This window comes from Phalaenopsis equestris, unplaced genomic scaffold (genome assembly GCF_001263595.1).
Source record: "Phalaenopsis equestris unplaced genomic scaffold, ASM126359v1 Scaffold000446, whole genome shotgun sequence".
NCBI classification, from domain to species: Eukaryota; Viridiplantae; Streptophyta; class Magnoliopsida; order Asparagales; family Orchidaceae; genus Phalaenopsis; species Phalaenopsis equestris.
Genome location: NW_018164887.1, coordinates 159,419 through 167,215, shown reverse-complemented (window position 1 = coordinate 167,215; position 7,797 = coordinate 159,419).

Sequence of the window (7,797 nt, the reverse complement as noted above, 5' to 3'; positions counted from 1 at the left end):
CTTTCTTGAGTTTGTCCAAACAGTTTGTAATGTTGACAATAATAAGGTTTTTGTTCCATAACTACCTCCTGCCAAAATTTTTCTGATTCATCACCAATCCACACTCTTTTCAGCTCAGGCAATGTGATATTATTTTCTATTAGTATTCTTGCACTTGCTTGTCTTGCTTTGTTGTAAGTGGGTGCATCCACTCTGAGAGGAGTACCAATGGCACTTCATATGTTAAAAGGGCATTGATATTAAAAAGGTTAAGTGTAAGGCTTGGTAATTTAACCAGATTGGTACTACTAGTGGCTCCCTAGTAGGGTTAAAGTCAGGAGTCCATTTAGTAATTTAATATCAGCTCCAACAATTCTAATGGACTGTTTGGGAAAGACTTAGCATAATCTTCTTCTGTGGTTAATTTTTTTAGGAGGTGCCTTCCATCAAGTAAGCCCAACTTCCATGAGACAATGAATTACAGTGAGTCAAAGAAACCTCTCACTAGCTCCATTTTAGGGTGTCCCCAACTAAATTTGTCAATCAGAGCGAATTGAACCTCCTTGTTGAAATTTTTTTGTTATTGATTTGAGAAAAAGATAGAAGGTTCCCCTTCCTTAAGTACAATATGATGGATGTAAGGTGAAGTTCCATTTCCTGCAGCTGTGTAATGGAACTCTTTCATGCAATGTTTCAACAATTTTTCCAACCACTCTAGCATAAGTGGCTCTGGTCCACTGTGCATTAGTATCCAAGTCAAAAGAGGATGTCATTGTGAATACCACAATGCATCAGAACCCCAGGGGGGCCAAATAAGAGTAAGACAAATCCTTGAACCTGGGTGAGTAAGAAAAAACTCACAAGGTTCCCAAACAAGCTCCAAACTACTTTGGGTCTCCCCCAAAAAAACCCCCTTCAGAGCATCAACCTCAAGGAATAGAAAACCTCTATGTAATAGTAGCTTACAGATTTAAAGACCCAAAGCCCAGGAAAGCTGAAAACCAAGGGACCCTCCAAAAGACTAGAAAACTCTCCCACACTACCCCTAAGGGGGTCTTCCTCAAAGAGTAGCTGCCAAGCTCCATCCTCTTCGCAAAAACCTTAGCAGAGCATTTTCTGCCGCCACCATCTTGAAATATATATATATATATATATATATATAACAAGATGGTAGCAATGCATGGAACTCTGCTAGGGTTTCTCCTATGGAGGTTCATCTCAGCTCACTGGTAGGAAAGGCTAAGGATGTCTGGTTGGACCTTTGAGTGAAAGTGCTTCTTACTTTTTGCCCCTTCTTATCTCACTTTTGTGTTCTACCTCTTCTTGGGCATCTACTTGTTTGAATTTTTTGGGGTACTGTTCCAATGAGTTTAGCCTGCTGAGTAGGGTAGTTTTTTTTGGTCTCCCAATCAGCTCTGGGTTTTCCTAGATGGCTGCTGAACTGCTTAATGCTGACCCACACTTTGTGGTAAAACAATCATATGTGGCTGTAACAGGTTTAGAACCAAGTGGCGCTTCTCTTAAGGATAAAATGGTGTTTTCTCAAGCCTATTGTGATGCTATGGAATGAAAGATGGAGTGTGACCTTATTTTATAAGGAAGCATGAATACTGGGAAACATGCCTTTATTTTTACTGAGCAAGAAGTGGCTGACCTTACTGAGAGCTACAAATTTATACTTGTTGGCAAGTTTTTAATGGCACACCCTAAGATGGACTCCATAAGGAAGACTTTTGTTGATTTGAAGTTGGTTGGTAACTGGAAGATAAGAGTCTTCGATGGTAGGCATGTCGTGATTCATTTAACCAAGGAAGAGGATATTGCTAAGGTGTTTTCTAAGAAATTTATACAGATTGAAGACATATCCATGAAATTTTTGAAATGGACCCCTACATTTGACCCAAAGAATGAATTGCCAATAATTCCAATTTGGTTTAAGCTTCCTAACTTGAAACTGCACTTCTTTAACCACAACACTTTGTTCTCCATAGGGGCTCTTCTAGGTAGACCCATGATACTTGACATCTCTACATTCAACCTTTCTAGATCATCGGTGGTCAAGATACTAATAGAGAGGGATATCACCTTGCCCCCAATTGATGAAGTGTGGCTTGGGACAACACATGATGGCAATTGGCAACCAATAATTATGGAATAACATCCTTACTACTGCACCCATTGTTGTATGTTTGGACACACCTTGGATCACTGTCATAAACTACATCCACATCTTAAACCTTTATAAGGTGGGAAGAGTTATATCAATAGGGAGGCAGCTGCTGCTGTAACAAATGAAGAAGAAGTTGGGTGACAGATTCTGCAAGAACAACTTGAGCAAACTAAAGTTAATGCGACAAACAAAATAGGAGAAGATGTGGAAAACTAAAGAGATATTGAACCCAGAGAAGAATGTCAGGAGCTTCAGACACTGCCAAACAAAATATATATTGAACAAAGGGATGATTTTAAGTTGATGCAAACATTGCCAATTTGGACAGGAGGAAACTTGGAAGGCTAGTTACACAAGTTTCTGTAGAACTCCTAGAACCAACAATAGGTAAAAATGGTACTGGATTAACTCTGGACAACATAGAAATTCCTCCCCCTCATTTCATATAGGAAATGTAGTAGAAGATAGATGAAGACTGGAAAGTTCAAAGGGGAAAGAAGAAAAAAAAAGTGCCTTGGGCATCACAAGAGGATACTTAAATCATGGAGGCAGATAGCTCTTACTCTTCTAGAAGGGACTCCTTAACCAGTCTAACTGGAGGGAGATTTAAATCCCTGCACCACGATTAATCTCTTATGTTGGAATATAAGGGGGATAGCCCACCCCCTTTCTCTAAACAGGTTAAAGTATTTAATTAGAAAGCATAAATTTTGGTGCTTGGCAATTTAGGAACCTTTGGTTCACAATAATTCTAATAAAATTCCTAAAATTCTTCCTAGGTTTTACACTTTTCACTAAACTCAATAACAAGGGTTGGCTTTATTGCAAAGTTGAAGTGAATTGTGTCATTTTGAGAAACCACCCTAAATTCTTAAATTTCTCTATTACCATGGCTAGCTAGACAGGTCTAGTTATTGTAGTGTATGTTGGGTGCACTAAAAATTCTAGGCAGGAGTTATGGAATGAACTACACCTAATAAATAATCAACAATATGAGGCTTGGATTCTTTGGGGGGGGGATTTTAACTACCTGGCCTCTCCTGTTGAAAAGAGAGGTAGCAGACCTCCCAACATGCCTTCTATGACTACATGCAATGACAACATGCACATAGCTGGTTTATTTGACTTGGGTTAAAATGGGCCAGATTTTACATGGAGGAGGGGTAAGTTGTGGGAAAGACTAGACAGATTCCTAGTCAATGACAAATGATTCCAGTTATTTTTGCACACCACTGTAGCTCATCTCAATTTGGCAAGCATTGACCACAGTCCTCTCCTAATTTCTATCTCTGCTAATCACCAACAAGCCAAGGCCCCTTTTAGTTATCTGAATCTCTGGTCTACCCATAAAGATTTTCTGAACACTATTGAAGAACACTGGAGATACTATGTTCATCCAAATCAACTTATTAAACTTTGGAGTCTCGAGAAAAAAAATCAGCAAAGCACTAAATCATTGGAATTCAAATACCTTTGGAAACATTTAGGCAAGGGTAGAATAGGCTGAGAAAGATCTAAAGACAATTGAAACAGCTGCTATGAATGGACTGGCTCATGAGGCCACCTAAATGGAAGCCAATGAAAACCTACTCATTGCAATGATCTGACATAAGGAATGTTTGAAACAAAAGGCTGCCACTAGCAAATTCATTGAAGGGATAGGAACACAAAGTTTTTCCATGATTGTATTAAATACAAAAGGAAATGTAACACCATCCACCATATCAAATTAAACATTTGAAATAAGATAAGGGAAGCTACTGAAATTGCTGAAAGTGTTGTGTAGTATTGTCAGTAGCTTATTACTTGCTCATCAAACTATAAAGTGCAGTTAGACCCTGATTTGTTCACCACTGACCAGGTCCATACAGCTAATATAAACCTTGTTGATGCCCCAACTGAAGAGGAGATCAAATTAGCTGTTTATTCTATAGATAGTTCCAAAGCAGCAGGACCAGATGGGTTCAACTCAAATTTTTATCAAAAGAAATGGGATATTACAAAGGATGATGTTATGCCAGTTGTACAAGGATTCTTTTAGGGATAAGATCTACCTAATTACTTCTATGCAACCAAAATTACTTTTGTACAAAAATCCAACATCAAGGAACAATGGCATCATTTTAGGACCATAAACCTTACTAATGTAATTAGCAAAAATATTAGTAAGATACTGCAAAATAGGCTTCAACCCCATCTGCAGCACTTAATAAGCCCCAAACAGGCAGCCTATACAAAGGGAAGATATATTGGAGATAATGTTTTGCTAACCCAAGAATTACTTCATGTTCTGGAAAAGCCTTGCAGAGGGGGCAACATGATCTAAAAATTTGATTTAAGGAAGGCAAATGATATTATCAATTGGGACTTTGTGCTTGAAATATTGTGGGATAGAGGTTTCTTCAATGCCTTCTATCAAATTATAAGAAGTTGGCTAGACGAGAATTGGAACTCAGTGCTAATTAATGGAAGGGCTCATGGATTTTTCAAAGGATCTAAAGGACTAAAACAAGGAGACCCCCTATCACCTACTATCTTCTTCCTACCCCTGGATTCTTGGACTATCTCTCTAGGTTGTTGGACAATCCCAGCCACAGGAAAAACTATAATCAATACCATCACAGGTCCACTGTAGACATCAGCCACTTGGAAAATGCTGATGACATAATAATCATTTCTCTGGCTAATAAAGTTGTTGGTAGATTGCTACATGGCTGCATGCAAGTGTTTCAAAACACTTCATGGATGGAATTCAGCAAAGACAAAAGCCAAATCATTTTTAGTAAATAGGCTCCCCCTTCAACTAAGCAATGGATCATCAACCTCATAGGTTTCTTCTCTATGTCTTCACCGTTCAAGTATTTTGGAGTGCAATTGCTTAAAGGAGGGACTAAGCTATCTCACTTTGATGAGGTTGTGGGTAAAACCAATGAAAATTTACAATGCTGGACTAACTCCTTTCTATCAAATGGTGGCAGAATAACTTTACCTAAAAGCTTATTAACCACTTTCTTTTCCTACATATTACAAATAGTTATTTTGAAGAAAAGCACTCAACTCCTTTTAAAGAGAACATTTAACAGGTTCCCCTGGGCAGGTCAGAGAAAAGAATTGATATGGGCTAGTTGGCAAAAAGATGCAAAACCTCTTTCTGCAGGAGACCTGGGGTTTTGAGGCTTACAACAACTCCAAAATATCAGCTTGTGCAGATTATGGATCAGATTTAGATAACAAGATACACTGTAGGTACAGTTCTTGTATGATAAATATTGTAGATTTGCTCACCCCAAAAGGGTATTCAAGAGACTTGGGGTCTCCAGAACCTGGGGAAATATGCTCAGGGCTAGAGAGGATGTTGAACAACAATTTTTCTGGGATCTGGGACAGGGAAATATTTGGTTCTGGCAGGATAGATGGTGTCCAACAGAACTACTGGAACCTCTAACTGAGAATCCTATGTTGAATCTAATAGTGCATGACTGTTCGGAGGGGAATCTATGGTCTCTAGACAAGCTCAAGTCCTTCCTTACTGAACATTTAGCCCAACAAATCTCCAAGATTCTTTTGACAGAAATTGAAAAGATGAACTGGTGTTAATTTCCTCATCCAATCAAGGCTTAAGTAAAGTAATTTACAAAAAGCTATATTATTGGGATGAGGTACCCTAGGGAGAATTTCTATGGAACAAATTCCTCTCACCCTCCCATGTCATTTTTCAATCGGAGATGTCTCAACAACCTGATTTCTTCTGATGATATCTTAAGACTCAATGGATTGAGAGGTCCTTCTATTTGTTGCTTGTGCAGAACAACTGAGGAATATGCTAGCCACATGTTTTCACCTACAATTTTTTTAAGTGGTCTGGAAGTCCCTACTAACCCTTTTACATATTCATACAATTAAACTTGAATCGAACAACCTCTTCACCTGCTGGAGGTGATGGCAAGACAAATAGGTGGGTCCAATTCATTTCATTATTGCTTGGTTTATATGGGCAGCAAGAAACCATATGAAATTTGATGATCTGTAGGTTATTATAGGAAACATGGTCTCTAACTGCCTAACATTCATCAAAAAACTCATTCAATTGAAAAACTTTCCTAACATCCTTACAAGAACAGCTAGCCCTCCAAGTTTTATAATGATAAAGGTTTTTTGGAACAACCCCTCCTACCCTTTTATCAAATTTAACACAAATGGAAGATTCTCTCCATAGAGAGCAAGAATTGGAGGGGTTTTCAGAAACTACAAGGGCAACTGCTTTTTTCACTAAGAATTGGAAGCATATATAAAGGTTTGTTGTGGATGCAATGGAGGCAGAAACTGTGGCACCGTTCTGGGCTTTGAAGATAACAAAAATGAACAACTAGATATCTTTACAGGTTGAAGTAGATTCTTCTCAACTATTGGATTACAAGACAGGCAGAAATAACCCCCCTGGCATATTCTCCAGTGGATAAAAAAAATGAATCACGTAATGAAGGATATGAGGATTGACTTCAACTTTATGTACAGGAAAGGAAGAAAACAGCCAACTACTTCGCTAAAAGTGGAGCAAAGACCCAAAGGGTTATTATAGCTACGTCTCCTGCATCTTCTCTTTCTTTTTTGCTCCAAGGGGAAAATTTTGCGGGCCCTCATCTCAGGCTTGTAACCTCATTTTGATCTTAATAGAATTTTATCTTTTCCTTATATATATACACATATATATATATATATGTATATATACACACAATGTTGTGGTGGCGGATGGACCTAGCAGAGCCCTACTAGGGTTTTGGCTGTAAGGGTTTTGGCTCTAATGGAGCTGCCAGGTTTTGCTGTGAAGATTGTTCTTAGAGCTGGCTGGAGATTGAAGAAAAATGGAGCTGCCAGGTTTTGCTGTGAAGATTGTTCTAAGAGTTGGCTGTAGCTTAAAGAAGTTCCTTTGGAATGTTTGGAACCTTCTGCTTTGTTCTTGGAGGCTTTTTTGGGGGAAGTTGAGGCTTCTTGCTGATTTTGTGAAGCTTTTACTGTTACATTGGGAAGCTGAAGCTGATTTTATCCTTCTGTTTTTTCTTCTATATTTTCTTGGTGTTCCCTGTATTTTGCTTGGAAGCAGTGGATTTGCTGCCTTTGGGAAGCTCCTGTTACTGGGTAGCAGCTGGTTGGTTTCTTACTTACTTAGCTGGTGTTTGTGTGTGGCCTGGAGCCTTTTCCCTTTTGGGGGTCCTGGTCTGGAACATGAATACCCCTATTGACTTGGAAACTAACTTGCAATGGACCAAATCCACCTATGTTGGGGTGGTTGGAAATCCCTCCTCCACTCTCCTGGATCTTGATTTACTGGTATTCCCCCCGGATTTTCATAGCACTGCTGCTGGGAGAGGTTCTGCCTCTTGCATTCACCCTGTGGGTACCAAAGATGGGGAACCTGCTGCTTTTTTTCTGAAAAATGAGCTTTTTGATTTAAACATGGAGGTTCAATTCACTTTAATTGGCAAATTCAGCTTGGGACATCCAAAAATGGAACTTGTAAGAAAATACTTTGAATCTCTGAAAATTTCAGATTGGAAGCTAGGGCTGTTGGATGGAAGGCATCTCCTAATTCAGCCGACTAAAGAACTAAAGTATGCCAGAATTTTTGCAAAGCAATCCATCATCATTGC